General features: G+C 48.6%; 1 long non-coding RNA gene across 1 annotated transcript in view; it reads right to left on the bottom strand.

Annotated features, from left to right (window-relative positions):
• LOC122388169 overlaps window positions 1-17,243 on the bottom strand; it is a 36,992-nt gene extending 19,749 nt beyond the window's left edge. Inside the window, exons 1-2 of the long non-coding RNA XR_006257746.1 lie at window positions 16,947-17,243; window positions 6,504-6,786 (exon numbers count right to left, since the gene is read on the bottom strand). This is a non-coding gene — a long non-coding RNA (uncharacterized LOC122388169). The remainder of the gene's footprint in view (window positions 1-6,503; window positions 6,787-16,946) is intronic.
• Between the last annotated feature and the right edge of the window lie 778 nt (window positions 17,244-18,021).

Below are 18,021 nucleotides of genomic sequence, written 5' to 3'. Positions count from 1 at the left end.
GCGCACAGCGGATCTTTTTCGCTTGGATAGCTAACCTTTTGGGAGACTAAGATATAAAAAACTACCGGCATTCGGCGATTAGTCGGTGCCATCATTCTCGAGACGTCGAAAGGACCCCTGCAAAGTGTAACCGTGCAATAGCATCCCTATCGAGACGAATGACAACAATGTATCGCTTGGTTGGTGCCCATACCCCAAGCGCTGAACCCTAATCCAAAAACATGCCGACTTCTCAGTACCTACCTATTCTTGATACGTTAGTCACCCCAATATAGCAAAGGGCTAACCAAACCCTCAACGCCATCTAGCAGCCTTCGCTACACCAGCAGTTCACCCGATTTCTCCTAGGTGGCAGCAGCTGCCCCTACTCCGTAACACAGGGCCTCTGAGCTCACGACCGGATAACTCCCGAGCAAAAAGTCGGCCATATGGAGCGATAATGGGTGCTGCTGGCAACATTCGTGGTTCGACCGTGTTCGCCGCGGCCGTCGACCTTTTGACCTCAGCGCCCGGCTGGCGTGACACGGCGCAGGGTGTCGGGGGCGGCAGGGGCGGCAGGGGAGGCATGGGCGACATGGGCTGGCACGGGGTGGTAGGTACTGGCCACTGGGCGTCAGAAGGGTGACAAGGAGTGCCAGGGAGGCAAGGACGGCTTAAGGGTGCGTTAACTTCGGAGGTGGCTCCGCTCAGCGTTGGTGTCCGAGCACTACTACTCCGATTCTCAGCCAGTAGATGTCACCAGGGTAGAGCGCTTTTTTCCCACGTTAATGGCCTTCTCCCCCTCCTCATTTCACGGCCCTTACGATAACGACGTTTGGTTACTGCGCCGGCGCGGCGGGCGGCGCCGACTGAGGGAGATCATGGTGTGTAAACACCGCGCGGACGGAACGCGTCTCTGAGGTCTCTCGACGAGCCTTCCCGGCGCCGTCCTTAGCCTGGTGTAGGTACTTACTTACCCAGTTAGAACGAAACTGATTAATTGATATAGAATGCACGTGGGAAATTGTGAGGGGTACCTCCAACTGACTAGTGCACGGCACCCTACTAACCGCTCTCTAGCAATGTGCCATATTTGAGCACAATCGTTCCAGCCGTTCTCGAGATCTGGAAGCGGCACCCTGCACGTGCAAAATGGACCCCAACTGACTTTTGCACGGCACGCTACTAACGGATCCCTAACCGTTAACCAAATTTGCATATCCATGTGCCAAAGTTGGGGTGCTGCTGCACATGCGCACGTGCAGGAGTCGTTTCCAGATCTCGAGAACGGCTGGACCGATGGCGCTCAAATTTGATACACGGTTAGGGACCAGTTAGTAGAGTGCCGTGTACAAGTCAGTTGGGACCCATTCTGCACGTGCGCACGTGCAGGGTGCCGCTTCCAGATCTCGAGAACGGCTGGGCAGATTGTGCTCAAATTTGGCACATCACTAGAGACCGGTTAGTAGGGTGCCGTGCACAAGTCAGCTGGAGGTACCCCCTCGAAATTTCGCACGTGCAAGGCTCACCCTCTCGCTCGCTCCGTTAGTCGCCCCAAAAGGCGTCATACTGGTCCGTTATATTGAAAAGACTTAGCTTGCTTCGCTCGCTCCGTAACAACAACGGGAAGTTCAGCATCTATTTTCTCATTTGAAGCTAAGCCCCATGCGCATAATCTTATTTTATTGGAGCAGACTATGAGCTGGAAGATTCGTATTCCATTTCTCATCCATTTCTCATTTGAAAGCATGTCGTTTGAAGCTAAGCCCCATGCGCATAATTTTTGTTATATCGGAGTAGACTCTTGACTGGAAGTAGGTACAAACTACAAATATTACAAAATATCAAGTTAACCTAGGGGAAGATGGGGGAACACCGCCCACCCCGATATCAGACATATAAAAAGGTGTAGGGCGACAGCTGACTGTCTTTTGGCAGCGTGACGACAACAGAAGTGCAGGTGTGGGCAGTGCATCGCATTGGTTTAGGTGATTTGCGAGGAATTCCTAATTTTACGTTTCGTGAATACATTTTATACTTTTTGTAGCATAATAAGCAGAAGAGAACTGATCTTATTTGACAAACATTAGCCCTGAAGTAGTATTTTCGCCATAATTAGGACTCCTCCATGCATTACGTGCTCCTGCTCGAGCGAAATTTTTGTCGTGCAGCCATATCGAAGGATTATTTAGAAAAATGTAGACACTTGGGTAACACCAGCCCCCGTTCACGAGGCGTGCGACACATGTTTTATGGCTTATTTTTTACGCCGAATCCGATGGTAATGGTTATATGTGACCCCAAGTTACTGTGCTGGTGATAAGTGTGCATTGAAAGCATAAAAATTCGTTTATACCATACATAACTAAACGAGGGCTAAGAAAAAGGTCAATTTTTCAACTTTTTATTTTTGACATAAAAATGCACTTTTCTAGACGAGCTTTGTCCCATAGTGGTGCCATTTGTTTTCACTTGCGATGTTCAGAAGTGCCTCTAATTCACGAAAATGCTTATGACGTCACCATGCCCTATGCAATATGCATGTTGGAGCTATTTTTTTACAATTTGGTGGTCAAAAATCAAGATAGTTGAAATTTGGGACATCTAATGTTCTAATAGAGCTCTATAACATATATTCCGGTTTTTTGGAAATTCTCAAAATTTTGGATTATATTAGCTGTTTTCCAAAAAATATAGTTTTTTGATTTTTTTAGGGGTGAAAAACGCATTTTATGGAAAATCCGAGATAGCCATTTTAAAGAACTCGTTGAGCTGCGTCTATTCATGTCCTTGATTTGAAATTTGCTTTAAACCTTGATTTTTGGCGATTTTTTAAATATTTATCATTTTTGACTGAAAACGCCATATAGTTACATCACTAAAATCGATATATATCTCAAATTTAAAAAAAAAATCTTAAAAATTACACAGGAGACGTCAAATTGATGGGGGAGAAGGTATGCCAAGTTTCAAGTTGATAGCGTAAGCGGTTCATGAGTTATTCAAGAAAAACGGAGGGGGGGGGGGGTCGGATCCGACCCCCCCCCCAGGCGGTCGCGGGTTAAGTCATCTAGTTATATAAATGAGTAGGTACTACATTGTACCAGAGATATAATAAAATCGTTTCCACTGTATTTTATAAATAAAGGTACTAAAAAGCCTCGAAATTTACGATAAGAAGAACAACTTAAAGGAAAAGGGTCACCTTTAACATGGGGTTTGAAACTGAGATGGCCATCTTGTAGCCCGTGTCCGAAAACCCTGAGAGTGTCCCACCTTACGGCCGATTTCGGCCTCCATTGGTAGGTATCGGCAATTTTAAAAGAAAATATGCCAGGAATGCGTCCTTATCTCAGGAATGCGTTCTTATCCTGTAATACAGCCACCCGCGGCGAGGCTTTGGTTTTTAACCAATCAGCTCCAATCAGCTCAGCTTTAACCAATCAGCTAATCTGACACAAGCCGACGAGACTGTCTTCTGAAGGCTGATTGGCTTGAGTGTGATGTCATCGCTATGACATCATACAGAAGGTGCGGTAGAGAGTACAAACATAGTACCAATATGTTAAATAGTTTGACATACTTTTTTGCGAATTATGCACTTCTGGCACCAGATTTAAAAAGAACATGAAAAATAATAATGTCAAAATGAAAAGCAACGATATCTTCATATTTCACGAAGGTGGCACTTTTCCTTTAATATATAGTCCAGCAATCTGCAAATTTCGTTGCCTGCTGAGCTCGGGCGGTGTTACCCAACAGTCGGTGTTACCCCGAAAAATGTAGACATTTACTAAATGATCGCTATACTAAATCGCTATACAAATGCAGCTTCAGAGTACTATGCGATTGTGAAATTACTGACGTATAGACAGACTGGCCACAATCAAATTCAAGCATGCCATCACAGTTCACATGTAATACCCATGTTTATTTAAGGGAGAAGGTAAATTATAGGCGCCAAGGTTGTTAGTTGATAACCTGTGTATCGATGTGCTATTCATATAAAATCTCATTCGATCCACCCACCATCCGTATTTTCCTCCGACAACCCCGTGTTCGCTTCTGTTCCGGCAGAGTTTCATGGCCACCAGCGCACGCGGGAACCCCAGACCGTAAATCACCGTGTGTTGACAGTCCCTCCCCGCCGGTCGGCGCGACTCGCGGGCTTTATTACATGGGGGAACGGCAGGGACCGAGGCGGAGACCCATACGACATCTAGCGGCACTCCCTTGAACCAACAAAACAGTCAAAAAGTGGATATGATTCGGGCTTAATTCCAGTCACAGCTCCAACATTTCTGAAAAGTAAAATTCATTTTCGTGTGAAGAAATGTTCTGTGCACATTTCTATGTAGCCACTTTTTTATTTTATGCCTCACACAAAAAATAAAAGATGAGCAAAGTTTTACTTCCATTTTTTGCAACATTGCAAAAAGAAAATGGAAAATCGGAGTACATAGAATTGTTGTCCACTTTAAGGATATGCGGTTGCCATTCATTTTTTGCGCCTAGTTTGAATGACGTTTAATGAATTTCGGCCCAAACTTTTCAGTTTTTCCACCTTTATCGTGCAATATCAACGTGAATATTGCACGGAATCAATTAACTTGTCCAGAGTAGGCTTCGTATACTGTTGGAGCAGGTACATGCCAAATTTGAGGCTAATATCTCTATCGGTTTTCAAGATATTGCGGTTTTTCACCTCCCATTGACTTAGCATTAACATCGCACCCTTAAAGCTAGGACTGGGTGCTTTTGTCGGAGGCGATAAGGTGGCATAACTCGGCAAATGGTGAGAGACGGTCTCAGTAGGTTGCTATTTCATTTTTAGGTCCTCTCCGACCATTCGGCTCTCTCAGTCCCTGACTGATAAGTCCATAAGTCGCTAGTCTGGAGTGCAGGAGCTCCTCCAACCGATCTGTCGGCCGGTAACCCTTCCAGTCCAGCCGGCGGCAGCCTGTGGCGCCGCGTGCATTCCAGTACCGCGGCCTGGAGCGCGGCTGGAGACGCCCTCATGAATAGCAAGCAGTCGCCGCGGCTGATCCGGCCTGACAGACTGACAGGCGGAACGGGAGGGGAGGGGAGAGAGGGAGAGAGGAGGGAGGCCTGTTGCGCAGGAGCGGTGGATAGAGAAAGGGTGAAGGGGGAGAGAGCTTGGATACAAATATACATTTGGATGCTTTGGTAACATATCGTGGACATTTGCCAATATCGATGTTATAGGAAATTTGGATTAGGTGCAAGGTTTCTGTGGAAGTGATCCATTTGATTTTATACCTTAGCATCTGTTGAGATTGAAAATGTATATCAGCAGCTTTAAAGCATATTTCATTGCACGGATATCAACTCAACTGCTACATTTATTCATACATATGTTTTTGGCTTGTGAATGTATAACCTTTGAGCGCGTAACCAAACAACAAAGTCATTAGGCACATATTATAAATAATTTGAATTGAACGATTTTTTTTTTTGTTGTGTGATGAGTAAGATGAACAAGGAGTGCGTAAACCGGCAACTGCCAAAAAGTTATTTTGTGAAGGCCCGCCTCTGAAATAGTAAGCTATGAAGACCATTGCCAGTTCATGATTTAGTCTCAAAACAAACTCACAATTACCCAAATCCTTCCCGCATAGTCTTCACTAATATTCTATTCTAATTCTTCTTTTGATTCAGCTATGTGCAAAATCGGTAATTAGGCATGCGTTGCTTTAGTGCCAAGGCCAATTTCATCTGAATTTTATCCTGTTGTACCAATTTAATGACAGGAAACGTCTCAATTGCTCTCTTGAAATTGCCCTCAACGCATAAATTGTATTCCTAATAATCAACCTTGTAATTAACTCATAACCGCAATCATCACCTCCATTCATTCATGAAACTTTCCCTCCATCTCCTCTCATTGCCTTCGGGCACAAAAACTTTCCGGTGTCGTCTCTGCCCGTGCTCGGTAGGTGGCGCCACGTAGCTCGTAGTACGCACCTGACCTTGCCAGCCTGACGCATTGCCATGTGCACCCACCAAAAACTGACGCAAAACCTCTTACCCTGCTGCTCCACATACGCACCGGTCTCAAATCATATTTTCAGCGTTTATCGTTGTTTTTCTCCCGGTGCCCTTCCTGGTTTTTACGGTCATTTTCCGTTTTTACCCAGCGTTCGTTCTTGCTGCAGCTGAAGGACGTCTTTTTACGCGCAGCACGCGGCATTTACGCAATGAATTGTCCCTGAAAGATGCTTCTTGCATGGTGGTAAAAAGGTAAAATCGATGCAGCGCCGCGCGTGAGCCCAGTTCTGTCATGAAATACGAGATGGAAGTGGCGGTGAAGGTCGGGCCGGATGGGAAAAAGGCCGGAGCACATCGTGGAGCCCTCCAATCTTCCGATGTGCAGGCTAGCGTAGCGGTCTAAGGTATAATAAAGCACGATCAATGAGAGCATACACCTGCGAATAAAAGACTCGCATGTAGTTCTGTACCCATGCTGCATTCATATCTCAATCATCCTGTTGGCTGTTTCTTACCTGAAAAGTTTAAGTCACCATCTTGAGTGTCGTTTGTTGTGCGGCGAAGCCTTCACTCCATCATTGTGGCCAGCTGTAATACTGGTTTTCTTTTTTTCCCCGCTGTTTTGAGTAGCTTCCTCTTGCAGCATCCTTCAATCTCTGGATGGTTTGCCATCCAATGCATTTAGTTTGCTTTACTTTTCATGCATCTACATTGTCGATCAATCTAGTTTGATAGGTATGCTCGTCATGCTGCCCCCAACTGTGCCTCAACTCTTCGATTGAGACATGACACGGTCATCTGCGGGAAAAGAAAATAGCATCCACTGTCAAGCTTAGAATTAGTCATCCGATTACGTTCACCTAAACCAGCTCTCAAATATGGTTATCGCTCAGACACTGGCATCGATGGTTCACTCTCGTTCTATCTTTAGCATCGTAGTGAAAGTAGTTTTCAAACCGCGAATCCGTCAATGAAGTGGAGCGGACAGCGGTGCACACTGCGCACCCACTCACCCACGGAACATTCTCCATTTCCTTCCAGCGAAGTCGCGTACGCTCCCCTCCCACCCCCCTCAGTCCTCACGCACTTCTGGCAGGAATCTGTGTCACTTCCGGCCCCCTCTGTATGCGTCACCCGCCGCCCCACGCACTATGTCAGAGACCGTACCGTGCAACGTTGCAGCGCTCTGCGGCGCTTGCAGCGTGGTGTAGGTTCAGTGTGGCGCCATTGAGGCAGGTCAGTGAGAGCGCCGCGATCTGAGCTCTGGTAGCGGTGATCGGTGTCAGTCATGATGGCCACATACCAGCTCGAGCAGACGGCGGGTATGACGTCATACGCCGTCCATCCAGTGCAGGTGTGGAGGGGGGAGGGGAGGGGAGAGAGGGGCATAACGTGGGCCCCATAGAGTCTGATTAGATTTGACGGGAAGAAGGTTTGACAAGTTGAAAATACGCATCATTGTTTTGTGATAGGAGGACGATTCGGTCGGAGTAAAAGAGCAACATAGCTTATCTTTTATCTCAACTCTATCAAAAGAATTGGGTCAACGTCTCAGCTCGTGCATAGAGGTAGGTAAACATTGTTTATTACAGTTATTGACACACCTTCTTCACAAATAAGCATGATACTAGTTCAAAACAAGCTTCAAATGGCTTTGCTTATGTAATCTCTGTTTTCCTTCCTCTCCGAGCCACTGCTATCATTGCCGGATGAACCTGCACTTGTACAAGGCTACTAAACTACTGCGCACAATATTGGTGCTGCAGTCAGCTCTGATGCACCCTCCGCAAAATTTAACATTCAGCGTCTCAGTGACCGATGAAAATATAATATCGGGACGTGATAAATTAAAACTTCATCTTTATTAATAAGTTCAATAAATTGGTATCAACCAATGGCACGCTACCCGAGAGTCCATTTGCTTGGGATCGAACCTTACCCATCATTACTTTAGTAAAAATACCATAGATTTAGTCCAAGAAATGATTGATGCCGAAGTAATAAAGACCATTGCACCCAATTTTAGCCCCACTGCGCCTCTGCTCCTCTCCCAGCGGTTTGGCAGCGGCCGCCCGGCGAACCGGCCCGAGTCTATTTCCGTGTGTTTACCCGCCGCGAACGTAAACAAAACGCATCTTGCACGTCGTGCACCGTGCGTGAGACAGACTCCCGCGGCTCAAACGGCGGCTCATACGGCGGCTTAAATTGTCAGAGACAGACTCCCGCGGCTCAGGACAGCGGCTCAAACCGCCAGTGACTTTTCTTGTAGCTCAGACTGTCTGGGGTTGACTCTTACGGCTCAGAACGGCGGTTCAGTCTACCAGAGACCGACTCTCGTGGCTCAGGCGGCGACTCAAGCTGCCTGTTGTAGCTCAGACTGTCTGGGGTTGACTCTTACGGCTCAAAATAACGGCTCAATCTGCCAGAGACTGACTCCCGTGGCTCAGAGGGCGGTTCAAACTGCCTAGTGTGGCTTAGACGGTCAGAGACTTCCTTTCCTTTTATGGCTCAGGACGACCTGAGGCCGACTTGCGTGGGCGGTGGGCGGCAGCGGCGACTCAAAGTGTCAATTGCTGCCTCTTGTGACTCAGGCGGCCTGGGACTGTCTATCGAGGCTCATACCGCGGCTGGAACCTCAAACTCATCTCCCTCCCCTCTCCTCTCTCCTTCTCCCCTCCCTCTGCATCTACCGGTGACAGCCCTGTCCGCTGGCAGCTGACATTTTCTCCAGTCACACTGCACGTTGGCTGCCAACTGCCCCTCTGACTCACTAACTGACGCACACACGCACACACACAGAGGAGCGGCCTATCACTGCTGATATCATCGAATAAACAGCGACAATCGCTCGCACCAGCCAACAGCTCCTCCCCCCCCCCCCACCCCCACCCCGCCAGCTGCCACCCCAATCAATTTCAACGCATGTGCTCACAGTGCAAAGGATCAATCGACGGTAAAAATGCTTGTTCTGGGCGGATGGACGGTTAGGTACGGGATTAATTACATAATAATATAATAGTTATAAATACAAAATGTTCGTACGGCTCCGACTGCACCGTTTTCCTCTGAATGATTCCCCATGCTGGCTGATTAAATTATTGCTATTGAAATGCAAACCAACTTCAGGTAATCGTTAGAATAGCGCCTGACCCTTAAAACATGCATGATCAGCATATTTACTAATTAGGTATATATATCCGTCTACCGTCTTTAGCTGTCGCAGCATGTGATGCATGCAGCCGCTGTTCTTTTGGACTTCGCGTTCAGTGATTTCAGTCAGTCTTGTGCGTACCTATGCTCCATTCTTGGATCCAGTTGCATTGGTGGGTATGTAAATATCATGCACGTACATACATATGTCTGAGATTGAGTGGGAAAGTCTGAATGATTTGGCCACGTACACTTTGCATTGAACACTCTCTTATATTCTTTTTCGTGCTAACATGGGTGGCTTTTGTGTACCTAATGCTCAGGTGGATAATAAGATTAATCTTTGACGTGGTGTTTCTGCTCTTCCACCAAAGGGCTACATGCGAGCATCAGCCGTTATATAATCCCATTTAGCTCATCGGAGCTGATTTAGAGTAGCTGCACGCAGACACCCGTTGCCGGTTTAATCGCCCCTATCCGGCGCCGGCAGGGGGTGCCCGGCCGGCCGGCAGTGCCTCGCGGCGGCGTCTGGACCGCACGTGGCCCGCTTTGGTCCGCCGGTCCGCCGCCCTCCCGCCCGCCATGAACGTCTCACGTGCGCCGGCCGCCCCGCCGCGAGTCCACTGACCCCGTCGTCCAGACGAAAGGGGTGCAAAAAAGGCCACAAAAAGTGGCCCTCCGCCGCCGCCGGCGCCGCAGGCCGGCCAGGCGAGGCGGCTGGAATTGCGCGACACTAGCGCCGCGTAGTGGCGGCGGCGGGAGTCAGCGCTGGCCGCGGGGCGGCGCCCCAGGGCAAACTGGCCGGCCGGCCGGCCGGCGCGACTCGACGGGCGGGCGGAGGGACACGCCCTGGTCCGATACCCACCGTCTGGTCTGGTCTGGGTATGGTAGTAACCTTGTAACGACCGTCACTGATGACAGAGAATGCCGGACAGATGGGAGAGACTGGTCGTATGAGCTGAGCCGTCTAATGAAGTTGTCAGAAACATGTCAAAGCCAGGATGGTTTCTTGAGTGTTCAGCCCTCCTCATGGTGTTCTGAGCGTTAAGCTGCCTCAATTTTTTGATCTAACAAATCTGCCAACATTCACCGACACAATGGGACCTCAGGCATTGTCGGTGCCGGCGTAGTTGTCGGTTCGCTGGTTGAAACTCCCTACAAAGCTGTCAGGCCCGGAAATGACCTTTTAGCTCAACCTTTAAGTGTAGTCTTCTTACATTTTTTTATGGTGTTTTAATTTCCATAAAAAAACATCCAAGAGCAAGTCCCCGTTCCTTCAACTAATGCCCTGCAGACGCTGGACAACCTCATAGCGAGCCGCCGCGACCGAAGGTCTATTTCCATTTCCATCGAGTCACGTCTGATGGCAGGCCTGTTCGTTTCCACTATTCTCAGCATGAATGCAAGATAAGAAGCGATTACGCCGGTAATACGCTAGAAGCAAGCCGCCTTTTCCACAGAAAAACTAAGCCCACCCCTTCACGGTCTCCACCACCAGCATTGACGAACGGTCGAACTACTGCTTTCGTGCTCTACCGATAGGTGGCAGCAGCGCCTCTCGTCGAGGCACCATGCATTGACTTTTCATGGCTGCGCCCGTGAGGCAATGGTTAGCCGACGGGAGAGCGTCGGCCACGAGAAAAAGCACGCCCTCGGCCCGGCTGCCGGCGGTGGCCGTAAAAATCAATCACCTGCTCCGCCGCCGGTGCGAAATTTAGCCGCCAGCGCAGCGGCGATCAATGCGCAGAAAGAAAGGTCAGATGCGCCGAGACGGCGCGCCGGTCGGCTCAAAAAGCCGCACGCGCGCATGACCGAGTCATTGACTCCGGCCGCCGGAGTCGGCTCGGGTCAGCGCACGGAGCGCAGAGGCTCGTGGATGTGAGGAGGGCGGTGGGGGCGCTGGAAGAGCAGCATCTGACTGGAAACAGGGGATTGCTAAGCAAGCGAGATGCTTGCTATTGCTCTTCATGTATAAATCTGCATAACGACAGAAGATTTTACTGGGAGATCATAAGTAGAGAACAGGGAGGAGTCCAAATTGAGTGCAAGTAAAAAAAAAAGAACAGAAAAAAATGAGGACGACCGACGAGAACATGCACGAGAACAATTTGGCGTATCAAAGCAAACGACAAAGATATAACTTTTCGGCCAGAGTGCCGAACATGATACAATGAAATTGCATAATGCAAAAGTCATATAGTTTCTTTGTTTAAACCTACTGGGTCATAATTTTTAGGCCATGGGTATCCCCCTACCGTCCACATAGCCTGCAAAGGCGAGCAGTTTGCATTGTGTTGTTCGGTGCATGACGGTTGGTCGTATACGGGACCGAGGAGCTACTGATATTTATACACTGAGAAACACATTTTAGAACTTATACTGATAGTACTCACCTGAGTACCTTCGATGGTTTCCATTTTGCCGCTTTGAGGAATTGGTCTTTCCCGAGAACTGTGCATGGTCTCCACTTCGGTTTCAGGAGTGGATTTGGTCTTGACCGAGATAGTTTAGTACTGGAAGTTGTCTAGCTACCCGTGTAACGCAAACAGTCGGTCTGCGGTGAGATTCGAACCAGCAGTCATTCGGTCAGAAAGGATGGTAAACTTCTCACTTTTTTCCTTATAGTTCTCGCAGCTGACGTGTTTTGACGACAGATGTCAGCACAGAAGGAAACTAAAGGCGTAGGTGGCGCTGTGTTAAGAGTAGAGCAGTTTGAAGTGCTGCGATTCCATTTTCGCTTAGGAAAATAGCAATTATTGATAAAAATAAAACATGTATTTTTCAGTAGAAGAAATAATTTTTAATGAAAAAGAGCCTTACTATATGACACGATGTTTATCGATTTTAACAGTTCAAACCAATTCAAATGGATATCCCTAAGGAACATCTCTATAATGCCTCAATGCTTCCGGTCCTTCCTTTCTCGAAAGCACTGCGAAGGCTGCCGGCAGCGTGGTTGTTCCTTTCGCGATTTGGTGTCTGGCGCACAGCGCGAACGTCTCATGGTGAGTTTGTTTTCTGTATTCTTTGTGTGCACTTAATAGCTTGAAAGTAACCACAGCAAAGGTAATTACTTACTCTGGGAGATGGCAAAATCTGTGTGCCATTGCCCATTTTTGGGATATAGGTTGCGATTGCCATCTGTTTGCCAGTGTTAGCAAAATCTGCTTAAATACCAATTCGTGTGCTCTGAGGATATGGCTCAGAAATTAAGCGTTTCTGCCGTTTCTCTAATATTTGTCTTACTCTCCCTTTCAGAGCAAGAAGCCGGAGAGACGATGCTCTCAATGTTGGACACCGAAGTGAGGCAACTCATCGGGCACAACGCCAAAATGTCCCTGTTGTGTCTTGGCCCTGGGTCACGCGTGTCGCGCCTTGACAGCCGTGACCTTGAACGACCTTGACCGGCCGGGCCGGGCCGAGCGGCCGAGGGTCAGTATCGTCCGAGCGGCGCTGGTGTCAACACAGCTGAGTGCCGCGAGGTGAGGTGAGGCGTGTTCGCCGAGACGGTCCGGCCACAGTGAAATAGTGAAATAGTGGTGTAATCGATAATATGCGTGGCCAGTACGCGAGTGAGATTGACCCTGTGCGCGACACCGATTCAGAGACGCACATAAGTTAACACCGTCGTGTCGGATCGCTCGTACCGGTGATGGGAGACAACGAGCAGCTGGAGCGTCTGATGGCGCTCATGGTTCAGCAGTCAGCAGGCTGCCATGCTGGAGTAGCTCCTCCCCAGCCAGATGCAGCTACCATCTGCGCAAACTGTCTAGAGCGGCCAACCGGCTGTCGTCGCCTCCGCCGCTCCTATGGCTAGACTTCGGTCTCACATGGACTGCCGTCGGTAGTGTTCACATGCCAGCCCATACATTTTACCTGTATTAACTTTTTAATGTCTGTGCCTGTGTAACTATTGTACGTGCCTGTACTTAACAGTGTTTGAATTGTACATCGTTCGCACAGTCTGTGGACCGTGGGGAACGCCGCTTGACATGCATTTTTGCACTTACCTGCATTCCGTGTTAAAAGTAAAGTAAAGGGACTGAGCTGTCGTGCACCGGGAGATATTATGGTCTCTTGCTAAACGACACAGTTGAAACTCAGCACGCCGGTCGGTACTGACTGGGGCGGCAAGCGAGAGGGTTTGGGCAGCTTTTGAAACAAAATGTTCGCATCGAATGACTGCATCGCATGTTCTGTTCCAGAGTGAGTTTTTTGACATCTGACACAATAAATATACATGCCTGTTCTTTACCTTGTTTGTGCATGGAGGGAATGGGAAGGATCGAGAACGCGGATGCTGTGCCATGAAAAGCTGGCGCTCTACAGGGAGGGGAGAGGGGGGGAATGGGTCGTGAGCGCGAATGCCGTGCCAGGAAAGCCGGCGCTCCTAAGTTGTAAAGTTCTCGGAGACCATACAGGATCATATTATGAGCGGGAATTGTGTTCGTTTATGATCTCATGACCTGGTAAAGGTTCTCATGGGAGATCATCCCGCAGTATAAGAGTACCTTATCCGGGCAAAGTTCTCGTTCAAGATAGCACACCATTCTCACTCGAGAACGTTACGGGAAAAACCTGAGAACTTTACCAAACTGGAGACCAACAACTGTAAACAAAGTTCTCCCCAATTGAGGCTCTCATACAAGACCAGAACGACCCCTGCATGGTCTCTGAGAACCATGGATAGGCTTGAGTGTTTCTCAGTGTAGTTTCCGACGGCCGGTGGCCCAGCGTTATATACTGAATAAGCCCAAGCAGGTGGACGTGATAGATTATCACGTGAATTATTTAGTTTGCCAAGCAGATGCATTTGTCGAAAAGTCATAGTCATGCGAGCAGACCGCGCCGGGGACGGGGTGCGCCCTTTGCAGCCCCGATGACCTGTTATTACGTTTGACAGGGCGGTGCCATTACCTACGTATGTATAGTGTTCTATTTCGAACATTCGAGCGTTGACTTTTGCAATATCGTTTGGCTTGTAAAACATATATCTCTTGGTGGGGACTATTCACCGTCTAATTGAGTCAATAATGTAGCATATATAAAGTTGAAACAGTGCAAGAAAGGTAACACCAAAAAGACGGGAAAATTGGCATGGAGCGAATGCTGTTGCTTTTCCTATCACATGAGGACCAGTGAAAATAAAATTACGAAAACTAAAGTAACGCAGCATGGCGTTAGGTATGTCGCTAAAATTGGTTTTCCTGTATAAACAACGAGGAAAGCACAATATGATGCTTCTATCTCTCTCTAAAAAAGATGAAAATACAGTGATACGGTGCTGGTTCATGACACCTCTGTAAGTATATGGGAAACGCTTTCTGTACATATTTTCAGTGTACAGCTACCTTGGTGGATACATGATCAAATGCCCTGTTGCACCACGGTTGCACCATGGCGCCGTCCTTCAAGTGTCCCTGGCGCTAATGACCTGGCCGCCCAATAATCCGTCCAGCCCACAACAGCTCGACCAGTTTGCGACCTTTGCAAAGTTTGCTCGTTTTATCAACACCACAAACAACCGGGCAGCACTCGGCGGCAGCCCTTGAGCAGACCTTTCGCAACAGCAGGTTTCTGAGCTCGGCACCCGGCGGCCCCCTTACCCTGAAAGTGTAATGGGCTGGTGCAATAGCGCCGGCCGTATGGGTCGTTGGTAGCGGCTGCAATATCCATTGTATTGTATTAACATAGAAATAAAAGTCTTATATTGCGTATGAGCCCTGAGACACAGCCTGGTCCTTCAGGGCTCCAACTGAAACGAACTAATTCGATTGATTGTTATCACGATAGCTTCCTGTTGACTAAGAGCACAGCGCAAATATTTGCATATCGACAGCAGCCCATTTCCCTACACGCAGAATTGACGCCGAACTCCCCTCCCATGCTCTGTCGCGTTCAGCGTTCGATTTTTAACCGACGATCTCGTGACCCATAACTGGCCGGGAGCATTGGCCGGTCGTCGGCTGCGTCCCTTCCGACGCAGAGAAGCGTCGACGCCGACTGGGGCGCAGCCATGCAGAAAAACTGAGCCGGCATCGATCGACGGCCGAGCCGGAACTGAAGCGCATGGCGGGGAGGGGGGAAGGGGCCATGGGGGGGGGGGGGCTTAGGGGGACGGAAGGGGTCATGGAAGGGGTGGGGATAGGGAAGGGGTCATGGGAGGTTAGGGTGGTAGGAAGGGGGTAGGGAGGGGGTGAGAATAGATGAAAGGACATGGGAGGGGAGGGCTGATATTTGATGGGGTCATAGGGTGGAGGAGTAAGAGATGAAGGCTTTATGGGAGGGAAGGCTGTTAAGGGAAGGGGTGATGAGTGGGAGGGATAATAGGGAAGGGTTCATGAGGAAGTGGAGAAAGCTTCATTAGAATGCGAAATAAAAATTTATGGAGGTAAAGTCCTATACCTCCCAAAACATTTTTCTTTTCATATTAGGCCATGTTGATAGGAGAAAATGCAGGGCAGACATAAATATTACAGCTAAATGCTGCTTCACAGCCTTAAACAAAAACATTGCCGGAGCCTAAAACCTCCAGCTACATTTCATTCAAACGCGGAACCCAACATCGTGCCTGCACACCATAATGTACGGGCAGCTCGGCACGCATTGCCCGGCGGGTTTTATAGAGCGCCTTCAAACGGGCAATTACTGGGGCCATGTGCGCCGCCGGATATTTAGCCGCGCCGCAGCGAGCCCGCTGCTCACATACCCTACACCCAAACCCTAATTATTGTAAAAAAGAAACGAAAAATAAAGACGGCCGCCCAGGATTTGCAGCGCTGTTGCATTGCTGGAGTATGTAAATTGTCGCATATTAGTACTCAGCGCGTGTAGTACGAGCGCCTGGTTCAAATTAACTGCATGAGCGGCGGCGTAGTGTGCGAGTCGTAAAACCTGCACTTGTATGGCGTCATCGTAAGCCGAATTTGACGACACTCAAATTGTAATTATTCATGGCATTGCTGGTAATAAATTTTATTTATAATAGGGGCAGTAAGGCGAGTTTCCTTAATTAAATTAGTTAGATTATATGGTACTGGTGAATTGCGCGAATCATGCGATTATTATGGCTCCCATGTAAAATAATATTCCTTTTTAATCCACGACTGAGCTTGATTGAAGTGGTGTTTTTCACTAAGCTAATTTCACTATTCGAATCTGAGAAAAATATGATATACCTTTTTTCTCTGAAAATATCTGTTCAATAACTAAGGAAATGACACAAAAAAAGTTGTACAAAACGGTAAGGCAAAAATATTTTACTAATACTCCCTTTGCATCAAGAGTGCATTGGAAAGTTAAAAAATACATTTTAATTTCACGATTCATGAAAAACAGCATGATCCTGAACTTCTCACTACCCTTATCAATGTTAGACGTAAGGCGCAGTGTTCAAAATGGCGCTGCCGCACCGCCCGTTTTGCGGTTCCCGTGGGATGGGGGCTGGGACCGATTGGGGAGGAGCCTCAGTCCGCTGCCCAGCCCAGCCCGACTCCCCGGGTGAAATGGAACAGGGTGACCTTGGTCCGTCCGCCCTCCGGTAATGAGGAGAGGGGATGGGGGCAGGGAGCCATATCACCGGCTGGGCGGCCAGGGAAGCATTAATTTTGTTAAAAAAGAAGTTACACAGTCTTGCGAAATGGTACCAGAAAAGAAAAGAAAAGTAATTGAAACCATGAGTACAAAAAAGCAAACGGAGCTCAAACTACGAAACTTTGACATGCAATACGTAATAAGTAACCAAACAACTTATCTTTACGTCATCAGGCACCCTGGGAATCGAGAAAAGCGCACAATGTGCTGCTTACCTGCTGTGCAGTAGTAGAACTTGAGCGTAGAATTCGCGTCTGCACAAAGTTTCTGCTGGCACCCGACTGCCGGCCGATCTGGGGTACTGGGACAAACCCAGCGAGCAGACCAGCAACGCGCAGGTGCGGACCAGAGAAAAACCACGGCAAAAAATCTCCAGACGGCGCAACACGGGCTTTTTGCCATCGCTTTTTGTCGAATTCACTGACGCTTCGGTCAAGGGCAGCTTTTTGTGCGTCTGGCTGTCTGCACGAGCCCGTCTAGCCGGGCGGCCAGACGGCTGAGTCGAGAGCGTCCTGCAAAAAAACATAGCCGGCCTTGCTGACGTCACAGTTGTCCGCAGCCGGACTGTAGTCCGTGTCCACCGACCCGTCCTGGGGGGCGCGGGGGGGGGACACCGCCATACCATTGATAGGCGCTCACCGGTGACGCTTTTTTGCCCGTCTGTCTGGAATCGACCCCCGCCCCCACGCGCCGCACACGTGACGTCAAAAACGCTGCAAAAACGTCCCGCCACACTGTCTAGACAGAGCCCTTGGCCGTGACCTTGTGTTGACTGCGGGTGGGTGGGGGAGGGGAGGGAGGGGGAGGGGGACGCGCCCGTCGGGCCCGCCACCCGCCAGACTGGGGATGGGGCGGGGGAGTGGGGGTGTTTTTTGTTGCCAGGAATGTAATAGGACGTCTGGGGAGGAAAAGTGAAAGTTAAAAGCGGGAAAATTGAACCTCATTAGCTTCCAGTCTTCTTTTTTGGTCCATACAACAATTCATTCGTAGTGCTTGCGATGCTGAAAGGTTATTAAGTGACATTTAAAGGCGGTCACCTCAAAGCAAAGCAAAAAATATCAAACTGAACTAAGCGTTGAACTGGACAGTGCTTTCCTTTTAAAATATTTTTGTTTTTTCCCGATATTAAGTATGCAGTTGAACGCTTCATGAATAGGTATTCCTGGACAATGGTCACTTAACTCTTTTTATTTTTTTTCCATTGGTGTATTCGAAAATGCAAAGAATCAGTGCACTGTGTTTTGGAAGACTTTGGGACGGGGCACGCTAGTAGTGTTGCTTTGATTATGA

Source organism: Amphibalanus amphitrite, unplaced genomic scaffold (assembly GCF_019059575.1).
Source record: "Amphibalanus amphitrite isolate SeventyFive unplaced genomic scaffold, NRLGWU_Aamphi_draft 000311F_arrow, whole genome shotgun sequence".
NCBI lineage: Eukaryota > Metazoa > Arthropoda > Thecostraca > Balanomorpha > Balanidae > Amphibalanus > Amphibalanus amphitrite.
This window is presented reverse-complemented; position numbering and strand designations above follow the sequence as displayed.